Below are 19,522 nucleotides of genomic sequence, written 5' to 3' on the forward strand. Positions count from 1 at the left end.
GGAAGGCAATACTTGCTAAAGTATTAGTTCTTGAGGCCACCATGCAGAAAACTCTATGATGGATTTGTCACTGTGCATAAGGAAGTTGTCCATATATTTGGTTTTCAACGGTGGAGCAGAAATATTTTCCAAACTCTCAGACATACACATTGTTATCACCAATGTGCAGGAATGGACAATGAGATACAAAGGAGTCCTGCTTCACTTGCCCAAGATGTGAAGCTATGGGCAGAGCTAGACAAAGAAAAGATTCGGATGTATATCCAAAACTATGAGCAGCTTTCCCCATTCGTTAGTAAGATATAGACTTCATATGCATGATTGTTCAAGAGTTTGGATGTCATGGTAAGGGCGCACTTGATCTCATCAATTAGTTCCCTCACTGTAGCAGGGAGAATAAGCAAGTTTGATTATCAATCGACAAGTACATGGAGAAGCTTAGGTGAGAGGCCACTAATGATGACTTGGAGATGAGCGCACAGAACATGTAGAAGTACATCGATGGTTCTGTCGTAGTCAAAACCATGTTGCGCATGCTTCAGGATGAGTTGGATAAAGGTTCCCAGACCATATACCCATGAGCTATGGAAGCAAGAGTTCGCTTTCGGAAAGACACCATCAAGTAGTATGGGGACTCAATATCACAATACCATTTTGGTATCAATATGTCATCAAGAGTCATCAAGTGGATGTTGCTGAGTTGGTCTTCCCCTAGACTTCTGAGTCATAGTGTTATGTCTTTTCTGGTTGTCTCTAGCCTATCTAGTCTCACATGGATAAATTTGGAAATTGTATTTTATTTGTAAATGTATTGTAAGTGAAATTCCAAGTGCACTAATGGAATGTGAACAGTCATTGTGTAATGAAATGAGTTATTTGTAAAAAAATTGAAGAGTCATGAGGGTAGTCAAAGAGTCAAAGGGGAATGTCAAGGGTCACCCCACCCTTTGTTATAAATAGAACCTCATAACACATAGAAGAGGATTTTGGGAGCCAATCTTTTGGCTAAGCTTAGGCTTAGATAAGGCTTGGGATTATTGTGACGAGTCGTGGCTTCTCCATAGTGTAGAGAGAATATACTTCTTTTGAGGAGCAAGTGTTCATGATTGTAATGTTCCACTATTAGGGCTAGTGGTTGTCAATGGTGTATGTATGGATGAAACTTTCAGTTAATAATATAACTGAGCCAAAAAAAATTATGCATATGTTGTTATTGTAGTTGGATTATTCTGGTTTCTTTAGCAATGTATGTTGTTTAACTTACGCATTTGCTTATGAACTATTTTGTATGAAATTGTATGAATCTTGTTGAAGGCGTGTTGTTGGATTAACCCATTGCTTTGGTTTGTGGATTATTCTGCTTCCAACCTGTGATGTTATTTCACTCGTGTGTTCCTTCCAGGCTGCATACTATTACAAAATTCTAAGGGACACACTTCCTTTTCCCCTCTGTGTGTTAGAACCCCCATGCATCTCACTTGACTTGCTGCGAGGTCACACACTTGCTTTCGACCAAATTCATTGCACTTATCTCTATGTGCTACCATGGTCAAGGCATTACATTACCACCCACTGTTGGGTCTTATTGTAGGGAAAACCCAACACCCCCCATTTTTTACTTGTTGACTCAAATAATGGGGACTTTTTCCATTAATTTTTGTCTAAGCATCTTTTATGATTTTCATTTTAGTTAATTGTCTTACAATTTTGTCATTTTTCGTTTTCATCAGATTTCTATTTTAATTATTTCATTGAATCTGAATTTTCACTAGCTTTCCATTGATACTTGTTTCACTTCATTTGGTCAATCAATTTGTAAATACCACTCCTTTGAAACTTGATCATTTTCCCATCTCGACTAAAAGATGTAAATAAATGTATGATATTTCAATTTTTTCAAGTTAAATAGTCATTCATTGTAAATATTAACTCTTAGGTAGTTTTTACTAATTTTTTTTTTATTTTTTAACTAACGGTCCTACAAAATGACCTAGCTAAATTATACGTCAGTTGAAAAATGTTTCGGGATCTTGATAATTTACTCAAACTTGCTATTTTAAAACAAATTACCAAAGAAAAAACCCCAAAATTGAAAAGTGGGTGAAGTCCAATTTATAAAATAGTTGATTCACGTGGACCCCACTTCACCTCCGTTCTCTTCCCTCCAAACAACTTGCAATAAAATTATGCAATTGTGAAATTGCGATATTGCAATATTGTATATCGCATGTTGCAATTTCATTAGCACAAGATATTAAAATCCACTGAACTCCGATTTGCGATGTGATAGGGTTTTTAAGTTTTAACGGATAAGTTTTTTTGAATCACCTCCTTATACCTACTGACTCCGTGACCTTACCTCACCCTCACATCATCCTCCCTCCACCTCACTCACCCTCCTCCACTCACTGTCCTTATCCCTCCACCTCACTCTCCATTACCTCCTCCATCCCTTATCCCTCAATAACATATATGTGGATGGAATGTCTTAATAAATGAATAAGGATTGATTGTAATGGTTTGTTTAAATTATATTAAAATATAATATTTATATTATAATTTAAATTTAAATTATAATAAAATATTATATAATCATATTTTAATTAATTATTAAATTGTGTTTAATTATGTTTTTAATTAAATTTGTAATTAATTAAAATTAATAACACAATTGTAATTAATTAATATTAATTAATTAATATTTTCAATCTAATTTAGGATTAGATTTTTAATAAAGATTTCTAATTTTTAGCCCACGCAATAGAAATTTCAGAATTCTAGCAATTTTAATACTCCGACTTTAGAAGTTCATAAATGGAGTTTTACTTGGCCAAATGAGGCACATGATGGCTCATTGGAAAGATAAAATCATGGACAACATTTCTGAAGTGGTTACATTACAAGATTTAATCATTTATTAGGTCTAAAATCCAGCAGAAGATCAAGATCCGAATTTTTAATAAAACTAATTTTATGAGTTTAAGTTTCCGCAATTTCATTTGCCCACGACTTCTTCTAAGTGCAGATCCATTCATCAACGATCTCCTTGAACAATTAGATCCTAAAAATCATCAATAGAAAGTTCTAATTTATTTTTTAATTATTTATTTAATTAAATTTGATTAGATATGTTTTGGTTTCAGATTTGGTATTTTTACTTTATTTTTGCATTTTAATTTAATTTAGATTTATTTTTACACGAAAATAGTTGAAGAGATGAGGAGAAGAAGATCTCAATCAATGAGAATGCTCCAACAATATAATAATGGAATGTTTGGCCAATGAAAAGAATGGAACATATTTCTTCTTCAACGAACTTTCTTGTTGAGAATTTTTTTGTAAATATTATAAATAACACATTGTAGAATGTATTAAATGACTTCTCTGCTCTGCAATTCTAGAATTCTAAAAGCATTACTATAATATGGATTTAGAGTTGTAAGTGAGAGGAGAGAAAATCTCAGATATAGGGATTATTGATGATTCTTTCTTTTGCATTCTAAATTATGTATGATGGGAAAAGTTTGACTACTGTAGCTCTTGTTGTAACAACAAAAGTTCAAAGATTGTAGAGCACTGTTGGAGACCAGAGCCAGAGAAATGGATTGAATAAATTGGTATTTCTAATACTATTTTTTTAAATACTAGTTTCATTTTATGATGGAAGGAATGTGTCATTTTATTTATATTTGTGGACAATTGTCAGTATGAGTAATTTGTCTCAATCATATGTAATTATTTATCTCAACGCTTATGGGTTGAATTTTGAATTCTGAGTAACTATTTACTTAGAAATGTGTCTTTTAATATTGATATCACAAATAATGATATTTTGTGAGCTATTTACTCATATTATTGTTTAATTATTCGAATTACTAATTTAACAATCAATATCATTTTGTGAACTACTTCCTAAATGCTGTTGGTTGATTATTTCATTTAAGAGGTCTCTAAATAGAATTTGTTTTGGTATTCATAATGTCAGTTAATTGAACTACTTCGTTAGTTTGATATTCATTATAAGCTAGACATATTTAAATCCCAAACATTTAAATATCTTGTTGTCGGTTGGGTTAGATCTATATCTTCCTAATTGAGATTGGATTAAGATTTAGTTCCTTTTTCTTGCATTTTAGAATAATTTTACATTTAGATTAATTCTACATTCCTAAAAGTCTTCTTCCCAAAGAGGCAAACTTTAGTTGTGGTTTGGATGAACCCCATATCAGCCTAAGGATCACTTTCTTTCCTGATTAGCAAAAGGGATGATCTGATGTCTCTTCTTCATTGGTGGATGAAAGTCATATTTTAAGCCATATGAGATTGAGAGAAGGTAATTGGACCTAGTTAAACGAGTCAGAACCACCATTCCAAACGGAAAAGGAGTTGCTTTAAGGTCTGGACCGGGTGGTTATCCTCAATGTTATTGCAATGAATTTCGAGGCTTCAACATTTTTGGCGCTAGAAGGAAGGCCTGAAACTTATTATCTATTGGAGTCTTTGAATTATAACATTTTATTTAATCACGATAGCTCCTCTTAAACTTCTAATTTGGAGTTTTATCCACAGACGTGCATCGTCCAATACTCCACCTGAAGTGGTAAGACTCGTCTCAGGTAAAGTTTAATGGTAAGAGGAATTCTTCTGCTTTTGATCATGCTTTTCAATTTATTAAAAAAATTTCAAATTTTAATTTTCATGATATTGATGAAGGCATTTTATGCAGGACTTTTACTCTTACATTCTTGGAAAAAACCAGAAGCTGGTGTTAATCAATTCCATTTGCCTCAATTCACAATTGGGATCAATTTGCTACAATGTTCCTTTGTAAATTTGACCACTATAACTACGAACAGGTATGTGATGAAATCGAATATCTACGAAGGTTTGAAAATGAATGTTTGATTACTTTTACAATTCAATTTCATTTAAATTGCTTGAGATTTAAAATTAAAGAAAAACCTTTGAAAGAAGAATTATTAGATTGGTTTGAATATATTTGCTCTCTTCCTCCCATTCATAATCCATGTGAAATTATTTCAAGCTTTTTTTAATCTTCTTCCAATTTCATTAACATAATTGAGAATTCTAATATGGAGGTGCAAACAAATGACGATGAAGTGGCCTCTATTATGTATGATCAATTTCTTCATTTAGTGCACACTTCCTACAGTATTAATAGTGTTCAGGATGCACCTTCAAATGTCAGTGAATCTCAATCACAAAGCTTGGAGAATTTTACCATTCAAATGCAAGAACATATTAGCAACAATGTTGGAGAAGATACGACTTTGAAATATGAAAATTAATGTCATTTAAATTCAGAAAATCAGAGCATAAATTAACAAGTACAAGCAATGATTAAAGTTTCCAATAACACACAATCCGATGTACAAATTTCTAAATTCTTTCACGATGAGCAAATGCCAAATTCAGAACAACAAAGCAACATTCTTCAAGAAAGCACAAATACACAAATTAATGATCTCAAATTTGAAATTTACAATGAGCAGAATGCACAAGATTTCTTAAATAGAGACATTTTTAAATCCATTCCTTATCATTTTCATTTCTATCTATATCTTGATGTTTTTGCTGATAGAAATTTATCCCCTCTTAACATTAATGATATTTCAGAAAACAGAGAGGTTGATCTTAATGAATTGCCAATTAGTTTTTATCAAGATAGAGAATTAATTATTGATCATTCTTCTAGCATTAATGAACATGTGTTCTATATTTCTTCTTGTTTTGATACATTGGATGAGATCAAATGGAATTCTAATGAATTTCATGAGGTAATTTATGATGGTTACTTTGACATTGAGGATATTGATTTGTCTTTTTAGCAATTGAATCCTCATGATCGATGTCGAATCACATGTGAAAATGAGGAATGCTATAATTCATAAATTGTTTCAAATAGTCCTCATTTTCAGACAATTAAACATACTCATGATTTCAATATTCAAGAAACCATCCAAATCTATGATTTATATGACTATCAAAATCTCATTTCTATTCATAATCTTGATTTTCTTTCTAATTCACAAGTTGGTATCGACAATAATTCTAATTCCATTATTATGGTCAATTCTTGTGAAAAGGAATTTGTTTTAAATCAATCCCAATTGTACTGTAACAATAATTGTAACACTAGTGTAAACTACGATTCAATTTTGTTATCTTCCCTTCACTTATTTTGTTTAAATTCATATGTGTTTTCTGTTTTTAATTTTCAATTTTTAGATACTTTATGCCAGCATATTGAGCAACTCAGTATTAAACACTCAATTGATGTGTTGCCTAAATGGAAAACTGAAGTTTCACATCATAATCATGAACATCAAGAGCTATTAATCTTCCAATTTCAATTAATGTTCATTTCTTATTGATTACTTTTATCTTCTCAAAGGCACTATCAACAAGCAAATGTATTTTCACAATATAACCCACTATCTAATTCAATTAATAATATTCTATTGTATCTAACACATTTTTATCAATTTTTCATTGACCCATTTGAAAAATATTTGGCAAGTTTTCCTTCATGGAAGATTGTTAATAGTTTCAAACTTGCACATAACACTGACAAATTTATGCAGACCATTGTATGTAAAAGCTCATTTCCAAGACTTGGTCTCTCATCTTCTCTTTTGAACCTTTTCCAAACAACAATAGAAATTCATCCAAATTTCTATGATCCAATTGAAATTCAACTGGAAAGGATATTTCAAGAGAAGGTAATTATAAATAGTATCTTGGCATGTAATGTATATTTTGCTTTCATATTTATTTTTCTTAGTTTGATTTTATTTGTATTTTTGTTACTAATGTTTGACATGTACATACATGCGGGAATTAAAATGCTTACATGGTTACATTGGAAGTATGACTATACCTAGTCATGTTTCCTTCATTAAGTTAGAAATAGGAATAGATTAATTTAGATTAGATTTCTTTTCTATTTGCACTTATTTCATTATTTCATATTTTCAATAAAGCAAGTAAAGAATTTGAATTCTTCTGGGTATCCCCTTTCATTTTGGAAAATCATCTTGGAATTGTTTAGAATCTCTTAGATCAAACATATTTGAGAAAGCACTTGATTATCTTATTTTGCAAAAAATTCATCACGATAATCATACATAAAGAAATTCCAAGAATTTTCTAGAACTTGACAATTTTTTATTCATAAGTATGTCTGAAAAAGAACTCGTCTTTACCACTCTTGTCTTCCGATGTAAATTTGAGGTGGATGCAATTTGAAAATTCATTATTTAGCATTTTTAGATTAAACAAGTAGGTGATGTTAAACATATGAAAATTTTGAAAAAATTTGGGAGAAATTGAAAATTCATGAGGTAAAAATTTGCAATCAATTCTCTTCCAGGTATGCATTTACAGGTTCACCGTCTTTATTTTTTCAAAGGTTATTTCTTATTTTTGTTTTGTTTCTTTTACAGTTCTTCATTAACTTGATTATGGAGACTTAAGATAAGCAAGCAACTAGTCCTTTTCAAATCCACAACATATTTAGGGAAGTATTATTGGTTGTTCATCAAAATTTGAGCATTTTTAATTTTGTTTTCATTCATTAAAAACCCCAACGAGCATTTAAAAATAGTATCGGAAGATTCATATCAGAGCACTTTAATAGCATAATTTTCATCATTAGAAAAGATCCGATAAACATATTCCCTTATCCAATATTTCTGATATGTATTAAAAAGGGTTTTGTTAAAAGTCAAAGTTAACTTGGTCTCTTTATTTTTAATTGAATACTTTAAGAAGTTGTTGTCCCCACATAATGCCACATCTGATATCACATTTCACATATCTGAAGTTTTCAATTGAGCATATCCCCAATATCTTGAATCATCGATCTCCAATAGTTAAATTCACTGATATTGTGATGACCATACAAACCTCGGACCCGATATGACATTTAAATTCAGTTTTAAAATATATCACATATGTTTTTCATCACAATTTCGGTTGTGGCACATGTTTATAAGTTCTGATGTCCCAGATCCGATATGAAATTAAGTCTATATAATAAAACTATCAGGCTCGTTCTTCATCGCATATTGACGTAACAATGATGTTACATCCCATACTCAAAACTTCCGATCGCCGATCTCTTATAAAATTCAAAGTCGTTCCCACCACTGAGCCACATCATCTATCGCATTCCTGCATATTTCAAGAATAATATCGGCATTTCCTTTTCCTAACTACTCTGATCTCTAATATGATTATTCTTCGATATCACAATCATTCCATTGCAATTTCCCATTGCATATGTTCATATCACAATGCTTGTATCGCATCGCAAAACTCAAATGATGCCTTGTCTTGACATCCTCTGATGTGTTAAACTCTGATATAAGCCCCCTTCCATTTGTCTTTTAACTGTTATATAACACTCAATCACATATCGGCAAAGGTAAATCTCGCATCTTGGAAATTAATCGTGGCAAATAAATGTGTGATGTGAAACATCCGATGAAGTGTTGTCTTGCGTAAAATGCTTTAAGGCACTCTTGGGTAATGAAGCAATTAATAAGAATTTGGAGCATGGCTAAATCATTTTCGATTTCTCTTATATTCGGTTTTTAATATATCACTCTATATTTAATATGTGAAATTCAAGACCTCTCCATCTATACTTCTGCTTTACATTTTCTTGGATTTGGTCTCGGTTCTGAACAATTTATGAAAATCATGGAGTTGATATAAAACTTATAATATTATAAGAACATTTATCGTTTCTATTCATTAAGAAGCATATATTCATTTTTATTTATGATTGATTTGGTTTATTTTTTATTCACTGAACATAAAGCATTACATGATTCTAGGTTACTGCTCGCTTTAGATTAAATTTAATAAATGATGATTTTGGGTCAATAAAATTTCTTCATGCTTTTAATTTTAATTAAAGGCATAAATTATCTTTTATTAGAGAAAATGATACCTCTCAGGTAAGATTAAATGCAATTCTCCAATGGTAAGTTTCATGTACCCACTTTCATTTATTTTCATTACTTTAATTTTGATTTTAGTTTTGTTTTTTAATTTTTGTTGATCTTGAACTCTGTTTTTACAAGTCTTCATCAACCTTTTACACCTCTACCATATTAGTTTTGAAGTTCATTCTCTTTTGTTCAATTTTCTTTGAGATTCTTGAGAGAAGCAATATTGATCCTCATAAAATCAGCTAAACTAAGGAGTTTTTGAACCTTTAACTGTTCCTTTAAGCATTAATTTTGCCAGAAAATGGTTAAAATGATTTTTGTAGGTTTTGCTTCGAAATAAGAAAGTTTGCAATGGACAGAGACTTCTCATTTAGCATATTATCCATCATCACTGCTATTTCACCCTCTCCATTTTAAGAGCCTCATTTCTTATAACTCTACAAGATAAAAAAATAAATAAATTAAATTAAATCTCAAAATTAGAAGGAACTAAACTCTATAAGCATTAAGTTCATGATAGAGAGCCTTGCCTTTGCCGCTACAACATTCTAACATGTGTGCTAAGTGTGCGAAACCCTTAAGCACATTGTCCACTACATAAGTTGCACCTCTCCTCCATCATTGAATATATCAAAATTATTAGAAGATGTGAACTTCATTGAAGTTTATCATGTATACAAAAGAAGAAATAAAATTGTAGAAACAAGAAAATTTGCAAAAACTAGATTTTATTTAGAAACTTTGCTCTGCATCTCTACAACACACTTCAAAAGTTTAAAATGATTATATAAGATTAGAAATTCAAAACAAATACAAATGAAACTAAACCTTACGATATATTTCAATAATTAAACAAGCTAGTATGGTTGTAACATAAATAAAATTGACAAATTGAAGTATAATCCATTTTTAATAAAGCAACTTTGCTCCCAACGGTTAGACAATTGGTAAAATAATAATCTAATTGAAATTTGAAAAATTGATCCCTCCATGCATGAACTGCACCCAATGATAATGAAACAGAACAAACATTGAACATGGTTGCAATATACAAAATCCGTCAATCTAGAAAACAACATCTGCCATAAATAACTCTCAGTGCCTTGAGAAGTTAGATCCAAGAGACTTGTAAAACTACCAAGAACACATATGTAACTATGAATCATAATCCAAAAATGACAATTTATTCAAGTGGCCAGCTGTGAGTTTCAAGTTTCAGCTTCATCTTTGTACTACTCTAATTTATGTTCATTGAGAGGAGAGTCAACAGTCCAAAACTAGGCCATTTTCTGTTACTTTCAATATTAGAAAATAAATATCAATGAACACGCAGTTGCTAATAACAATCCCCTTGTGATATCGTCTTCAATTTCCAAGGCTAGATATATTGTTACGGATGTTTTCTGGATTGTCCATATGTATGACTGCTGAGGAGAAAATTCTTGATCAATCTTGGCATCAGTGTCATGATAGTATTGAACAAAAGTGGTTTAGTTAAGAGGGGCTTATGGCAAAGAACATTAATTCATTCCTTAAATAATCATCTCAGTTTTCAAATAAAATTCCCATAAGCAAGGTGTTGAAAATAGCAACAAGAAATTTTAAAAATAGAAATGCTAAAATTAGCATTGCTATAAATAGCATTTTGGAATATATTCCAATTTTGATTTGTCCTTGAATAAAAATTGAGAATTAAAATTCGAATTTAGTCTCACCAGTTGTTTGAAAAATAATTAATTAATTCATCTTGAGTTAATTAGTTGGAGAAAATCAAACATGAAGTCTTTGTGAAGACATGCAACATTTATCCCTTTGATTGAAGAAGTTATCCCTTAATTAAGGAGATAAGGATGAGTTGTATTTGAGTTGTAATTAGTTAGCTCAGTTAACTGAGTTAATTCTAGTTAAATTAGTTCCAAACAGTTTGTGGAACTAATTGTGAGTTCAGTTAGTTAATGCATGCATGCATGAAACTATTGTTCTCCATATAACTGAATATTCTCTCATAAATAACTCATGCATGTCAGTTCAGACAAAGACCCGGTTGAGATTAAAGGCAGGGACAATGTACTATGAGTTGCTAGAATATTCCGATGTGAATATCTCTTGCATGCAGAAGGAATTCATTCCTTGAGGATTGCGCAGTTACTACAGAGGTCAGAGCAGTGTGTGAGGTGAGAATCACACAGGTTGTAGCTGGAGGACCTAGGAGAAACTGCACAAGGAAATAGGAGGCTTGGAGGACAAAGGAGAAAGGCATATGTGTTGTCTATTCTGTCTATGAGTAGTAGTGAGGGACTGTACTGAGAGCTGGATAGCTTGTGAGCTAAAGCTTTGTGTAATACTGAGATATTTCCACTTGTATGATAATACAGATAGCGGGGTTTTTAGTTGAGGCTTTCCCCAGAGTATTCTTCTGTGTTTCATGTGTGATTGAATCTTATTCTCTGTTATATGTGTTCAGTTTGATCTTGCTCAAAATCAATTAAGCTTATGCAAGTTTGGTTGTACAAGTAGATTAAGTATTTTGCTTTAGAACATTGCATAATCAGTTTAATCTACAGTGAGAATTTCTACATGGTATCAAAGCAAAGGTGATCAAAGTGGAGAACAATATATAAAGAAGGGAGAAGTTCAAAGTTTGAATTTCTTGATTGTAGGTACAAAATCGATTTCTTATCACATCTCAAAGTTCACCAATGGCGTTCAATGGCTTGAGACTCGAGTATGCCCTGCATGGCAACTCGAATTACATAGCATGGAAGGATCTCATGGAAGAGGTATTAGAGGACAATGGTTTGAAGGACTTCATTGATCAAGAAGTCCCCAAGCCAGCAGCAGTTAATGCCCAAGAATTGGTGGAATGGAAGAAATGTGTGGCGAGAGCGAGGAGGATTCTTCTGGAGAGAGTTTGAGACCATATTGTCTCAAGTCTCAAGGAGACTCCGTTTCCAATGTGGAAAACATTGAAGGACTTATATCAGAACAGTAATGACCAGAGGAAGCCGGCGTTGAAGGACAAGCTTCAGAAAATCAAGTGTGAAAAGGGCGACATGATCTCTACATATATGAACAAGCTCACCACCTGTAGAGATGAGCTTGGAAGTGTAGGAATCATGACAGCCGATGATGACATGGTGAGTATTACTCTCCTCGATCTTCCTAAGAGCTGGCATAGCTACCAGGACTCAGTGAATGGAAGAGAGAAACTGCCAGATTGGGAATGACTGTGGTCAGATCTGATGCAGGAGGAGATCAAGAGAAGCACCAGAGATGGTTCTTCATCTAAGCATGATGATGAAGAAAATCTAGCCTTAGCCAGTAAGGCTAGGAAGGTGAAAGGGAAGGTTTCCCATTCCAAATCGAGTTCTTCCCATGGAGGGAAGAAGATTGACAAATCTAAAGTGAGATGCTTTAATTGTCATGAGGTGGGCCATTATGAAACTAATTGTCCATTGAATAAATCCAACAAGGGATCTTCGAAAGGATCAGATGGTGAGGCACTGGCCTCACAGTTCAAATTGGATTTTACTCTCATCGCATGCATGGTTTCATCGATGGTGGGTTGTGTTTGGTACCTGGATAGTGGAGCATCATTCCACATGACCGGTGATAAGAGTTTATTCAGTACCTTGGAGGAGAAGGACCTCCACATATGCATAGAGATGGGAAATGATGGAAAGTACTGTGTTTTAGTTGAAGGTACGGTTGCGTTTCAGAGGGAGCATGGAGCTCCTCTCACCTTGACTGATGTAAAGTATGTGCCTGGAATGAAGAAAAACTTGGTATTGGTCGCAATGTTGGAAGACAAAGGCTATGATGTAATCTTCAGTAAAGGAAAGGCGTTCCTGAGACACATAGCCACTAGTCAGACCAAGAGGATTGGGATTCAAGTGAAGAATCTCTACAAGCTGGAGGTAGATGACTATGCTGCATTGAGTTCCAAAACAGAATTGGTGCAAAGCCAAGATATTGGTGAGCTATGGCATAGGCGGTTGGGCCACTTGCACCATAGGGCCTTGAAGATAATGCAATATATTTCTATCAAACTTCCCAAAGGTACACTTGAGCAAGTGGACACATGCAAAGGTTGTACCTTGGGTAAGTATGCAAAATCTTCCTTTCATGATCAAGACAGTCGAGCTGAAGAAATCTTGGAGCGAGTTCATACAGATGTGTGTGGACCATTCTCGACAGCCTCCATCGCTAAACAAAGGTATTATGTGATTTTTATTGATGATTTTTCTCGTAAGTGCTGGATCTATTTCATGCAGAAGAAAGGTCAAACCTTCTCAAGGTTTTGTGAGTTCAAAGCCTTGGTTGAGAAAGAATCAGGAAAGAAGATCAGGGCCTTAATAAGCGACAATGGTGGAGAGTATGTCTCTCAAGAGTTTAAGGACTTCTGTGCAACAGAAGGAATTAAACGGAAGTTGACGGCACCTCATAACCCACAGTAGAATGCGGTGGCTGAGAGGAAGAACAGAACAATTGTGGGAGCAGCTCGGGTGATGCTGCATGACCAAGGCCTACCATTTCATTTGTGGGTTGAGGCATGCAACATAGCGGTTTACTTGCAGAATAGAAGCCCACATCGCATACTTGGGATGAAGACACCAGAGGAAGCTTTCTCTGGGAAGAGACTAGATGTGGGTCACTTCAGGATCTTTGGCTCATCAGTTTATTGCCATGTGACCAATGATGCCCAGAAGAAGCTAGAGCCAACAACAGAGTTGGGGATACTTGTGGGGTACGTTGATACACCCCACAACTATCGGGTGTATTTTCCTACCAGTCAGAGGACAGTGGTTCACAGAGATATTAAGTTCGATGAGCTGAAGGTAATGTGAGTTTCTCTTGAAAGGGAGCTCAAGTTGCAGGAAAAGGAGGAACTTTTGGTTCCTAAGGAGGAGGAGCCTCAGACTGATGTGGAGCAGCCGCATGCAGAGGTTCTAGGAGAGGAGACATCCACTCATGCAAAGTCTTCCAGAGAGGGGCGGAAACACACAAGGGAAGCTGACAGATTGTTGATGGATGCAAGAAAGAAAGTGGGAGAGCCATCTTCTCAGCGCAGATAGAGGAGGTCACCTGAGCGGTACACTGGTTACATGGCCCTTATTGGGGAATGTGTAGAGACCGAACCATCCTCCTTTGAGGAAGCATTGCAATAGCCAGTTTGGGTTGATGCTATGGTGGAGGAGTATGACTCCATAGTTTGGAACAATGTTTGGGATGTGGTTCCAAGATCAGAGAACAAGTCAATTGTGAGTTCTCGTTGGCTTTACAAGGTAAAGCAAGATGTTGATGGTAGTATGGAGAAACATAAGGAAAGGTTTTTTGCCCATGGTTTCTCACAGGTCGAGGGGATCAACTATGATGATACTTTTACTCTTGTAGTAAGGTACTCATCTATCAGATCGATGTTGGCACTATCAGCACAGATGGGTTGGAAGATCCATCAGATGGATGTGAAGACTGCATTCTCCAGTGGCAAGATTAAGGAAGAGGTGTACATAGAGCAGCCGAAACGACTTGAGCCCTTTGATCATGAGTCACATGTGTGCTGACTTAAGAGAGCTTTGTACGAGCTAAAGCAAGCACTTTGTGCTTGGTACACTAGGATCGACAGCTACTTCACTGGGTTGGGCTTCACAAAGAGTGAAGCAGATGCGAACCTATACCACATCATGGTAGAAGGTAAGCCATTGATCATTGTTCTTTCTATTGATGATCTAATATTAATAGGTGATGATCAGTTGATCAATTCTTGCAAGGAGGATCTTGCAAGAGAGTTCCAGATGAAAGACATGGGTCTCATGCACTACTTCCTAGGCATGGAAGAGTGGCAGAAGGATGGGGAAGTGTTTGTGTCTCAAGGCAAGTATGCCAATGAGATACTCAGGAGATTCCACATGGATAAGTGCAAGCCCATGTAGACTCCTCTAGAAGGTAACTGGAGGTAGGAGGATGCTACTTCAGGTGAGGTAGTAGTTGCTATTGTGTATTGGCAGCTTATGGGTTCATTGATGTACTTAGTGAACACACAACTAGATTTATGCTTTGCGGTGAACTAGCTGAGTCAAGCTATGGTTCAGCCTACCAAGTTATTTTTGAAGGCAGCGAAGCATGTTTTGAGATACCTCAGAGGCACATCTCAGTATGGATTATGGTATAGACGGACAGAGGGAGTGAAGCTTTAGGTCTTCACAGATGCAAATTGGGCAGGGAGTCCATCAGATCGAAAGAGCACATCAGGAGGAATTTTCAACCTTGGTTCAGTTGCAGTTTCTTGGTACAACAGGAAACAAAGGTCAATTACACTCAGCTCAGCAGAGGCTGAATACATGGTTGCAAGTCTGGCAGCATGTGAGGCCATTTGGATGCGGAAAATTTTATTGGGTTTGTTTGATCAGAGGATGGATCCAACTGTGATCTATTGTGATAATCAGAGTTGTATGAAACTCTCTGAGAATCCAGTATTTCATGATATGTCAAAGCACATCAACATTTGGTATCATCATCTTCGAGACTGTGTGGTGAAGAGGATCATGTTGTTGCAGTATCTTTTGACCGAGGAGCAAGATGTTGACATTTTGACTAAGGCATTGTCAAAGTGTGAATTCGAGTTCCATAGAGACAGGATCGAGGTGGCAGATAATCCCTTTTTTTTTAGAGGGAGTGTTGAAAATAGCAACAAGAAATGCTAAAAATAGAAATGTTAAAATTAGCATTGCCATAAATAGCATTGCGGGATATATTCCAATTTTGATTTGTCCTCAAATCAAAATTGAGAATTAAAATTCAAATCTAGTCTCACCAGCTATTTGAAAAATAATTAATTAATTCGTCTTGAGTTAATTAGTTGGAGAAAATCAAACATGAAGTCTTTGTGAAGACATGCAACATTTATCCCTTTGATTGAGGAAGTTTCCCTTAATTAAGGTGATAAGGATGAGTTGCATTTGAGTTGTAATTAGTTAGATCAGTTAACTGAGTTAAGTCTAGTCAAATTAGTTCCAAACAGTTTGTGGAACTAATTGTGAGTTTAGTGAGTTAATGCATGCATGCATGCAACTAGTGTTCTCTAGATAACTGAATATTCTCTCATAAATAACTCATGCATGTCAGTTCAGACAAAGACCTAGTTGAGATTAAAGGCAGGGATAGTGTACTATGAGTTGCTAAAATATTTCCATATGAATATATCTTGCATGTAGAAGGAATTCATTCCTTGAGGATTGCGCAATTACTACAGAGGTCAGAGTAGTGTGTGAGGTGAGAATCACACAAGTTGCAGCTGGATGACCCAGGAGAAATTGTGCAAGGAAATAGGAGGCTTGGAGGACAGAGTAGAAAGGCATATGTGTTGTCTATTTTGTCTATGAGCAGTAGTGAGGGATTGTACTGAGAGCTAGATAGCTTGTGAGCTAAAGCTTTGTGTAATCCTGAGATATTTCCTCTTGTATGATAATACAGATAGTGGGGTTTTTAGCTGAGGCTTTCCCCATAGTATTCTTCTTTGTTTCATGTGTGATTGAATCTTCTTCTCTGTTATATGTGTTCTGTTTGATCTTGCTCAAAATCGATTAAGCTTCCGCAAGTTTGGTTGTAGAAGTAGATTAAGTATTTTTCTTTAGAACATTGCATAATCAGTTTAATCTATAGTGAGAATTTCTACACAAAGACTCTTTGTATTTCATATTCATTGTTAGATACCTTGCATCTCTTCACATTATCTATAATAAGTCTCTCTTCTTGTTATCTATAATAAGTATCTATGTTGTGTACACTTCCAGTGCAAGGTTACACACTGGTGATTACATTATCTATAATAAGTCTCTCTGTTGTGCACACTTCCTGTTAGAGCCTAGATTTACCTCAGGCTGAAAAGGTAAGATTCTAGGTCCACATCAAACCACGCTCAGCCTCGTAGCTAGACCTACGAGGACAGGAGAGGGCTCTCTCCGGGTCAATCTCAGCAAAAGATAATCAATGGGGCTTGAGATGACTGATATATCTTATGATTTTAGGCTAGGTATGAAGTACAAGGATTTGATTTGATTTTTTTGGAGTTTTGTTGGAATCAAGGGAAAGGCAAATTTGGGTCCGGGGATGAGGCCAAATTTTTGCAGAGTTTTGGTTGGGGCAAGGTAGGCAGTAGTTTTGATGCTTTAGATTAAATGAATGGATGGAAAATACCGCTGAGGAGCTGAAGAGGGCAAGAGGGTACCAAGAATCCTCTTCAAACTGAAGAAAACATTGAAAATTAAACAAACTAACAGGCAGATCACAACAAGCTAATGAATTCTACCTTTTGTCACTCATTTGTTCAATTTCAGAAGCAAAGAGAAGGGAAATGGAATACATGAAAAATCAATGAACTTACAGTTGCATGAAGAAAAACACCATCAAAACACAAAGCCACAAGGATCCCAACAAGTGTTGCAAAACCCTGGTCTTTCCTTTGCCAAAAATGCAGAAATCAAATGTACAATGGAGTGCCAAGCAATCCCAAGTGTCCAACCCTGAAAATGACTGAGAAATTACATGATATAGACAAGCCTAACTCCTTCCCATGCCTCTAGGGGTCGAGCTCATCATTCTAGGAGTTGTTTGAACCAATTCTAAACAAGGAACTGAAATCTACGCAATCAAACAACTTGCCTCTATATGCTAGGAAACTGATTCATTCATTTAATTTTCACTTTTTAGTGAATGAATCCTCTAGAACAAGTAAAAATGTGCCAATATTACATCATGGTTATCAAATTACATCATGGTAGATCAATAGTTACATCAAAAAGTAAAACTAGTCAAAATTGGGTGAATTTCTGAGCTGAAGAGTGAAAATGAGGCCAAATTTCTCTATGCGCCACGCCCAAATTCTCTATGTGTCGCGCCACTTTGGAGCTGATTTTGAGGCACTTCCCAAAGTCCAAATTGAGCTCATGATAGTTCGTTGGAAATCTCTGCCTGTCTAATTTCCAACCCAAGTGGAATTTTTGGATTTGGTGTCCATTTTCCCCTCCAAATGTCCAATCTCCCAAGATTGCTTCTTGTGTGTCAAAATAGGGGCAGTGAGGTCATTTTTTGAGTGTTTTTTGACCTTTTGAGGGCTCAAAACCTGCCCAAATTTCTTGGCCATAGGTAGGAAAACACAATTTATCATGAAAAATCCAGAAATGCAATTTTTTTTGGATTTGGAGCCCTCTAGCGAAAGCGAGCGCCACGTGGCGCGGCGCATAGGGAGGAAAACCCTGTTTTTTAGTGCAAAAAATTTTCAAAATGCAAAAATTGCTCCAAATTTCTTGAAATTTGGGCTGGACCTTCTTCATCAAGAGCTATGATGGGCCAAGGATGCCTCGGCCAATATCCAGAGTCGATCATGCTCTTTTTGCCTCTTTTGCCTTTTTGATGCCTTCCTTAGTTTTGCCTTTAAATTTCTTATTCGTGCCTTGCAAACCTTGTTCCGCGCCATGTAGTGGAAAGCCATGTGTCTCAACAATGATTTGTCCCTATCAGCCTTGTCCAGTAGTCTCTCTAAGTGGATGTTGACTCTCTCGAGCCAAGACTCCCGATCATCATTAATCTCTTGCTCCAATGAAGTGAATTCAATCCTCCTCCTTTGGGCAGCTTGATGATTCTCCTTGATGTTTTGTAATTCCATAATCACCTGCTGATCTTCAAGCTGCTTATTCCTCTGCTCCAAGTATTTTTTAATCCACTTAGCCCTCTCCAAGTTGAGGGACAAGGCTTTGATCTCTGTCTGCTGCTCCTGGATGATATCTCTAAGGTTGGCACTTTGCGGGCCCATGTTTGTATCGTCATCCTGAATGAGAATGAAGTTGGTCTCTCGTTCACCTGAAGGCCCCTCATCCTACATTGGCCTCTTGCCTTTGTCCTGTACCTGTGGTGCTGATGTCGGAAGCGAGGCCCCTTCCACCCCAGGTGGAGATAACACTCGCTTTGCTGCTGCAAATAACTGTCTAGCGCCCTTATGATAAGTAATGAATACTGGCATAGTAGTAGTATGTGTCTGATGACCTTCATGCTGATAAGAAGGTCCACCTGTCTCATGTACAGCCCCTGAAGATCCCTGTGAAGCTCTGAAAACTCACGAGAGATAAAATCATCCCAAGTGATGCCCTGTAATCCAAGCTGATGAACCACCACAATCTTGATGAGAGCAAAATGATAAACATTGTTAAGCTGCTGCTGAGGGGTCTTGTGCTGCACAAGGGTGGTCATCCTTTCTATGTTTCGGCATATGAAATAAGGAATGTTCATCATCCGTACCCGAGTGAAATGCATCAGCAGCCTGATGTGATAAGCATACAAGCGAGAGAACCGGCCCTCACAGCTGAAATACTTCATGATCAGTTTCATTAAAGGCGCATATTCATCTTTGAGGTACCGAAATGGAAACACTCTCTTGAGCTGTCTCAAAAAGTCGGGCTTGATGTACAGTTCATAGTGCTGCCGGTCAATTTTCTGCCTCTTGTTCCATGGTTCTCCAATGTTTGGTATGTTGGTTGCTAATGAAA

Source organism: Pinus tabuliformis, chromosome 7, assembly GCF_031772625.1.
Source record: "Pinus tabuliformis cultivar Carrire ecotype Pingquan chromosome 7, CPIR1, whole genome shotgun sequence".
NCBI lineage: Eukaryota > Viridiplantae > Streptophyta > Pinopsida > Pinales > Pinaceae > Pinus > Pinus tabuliformis.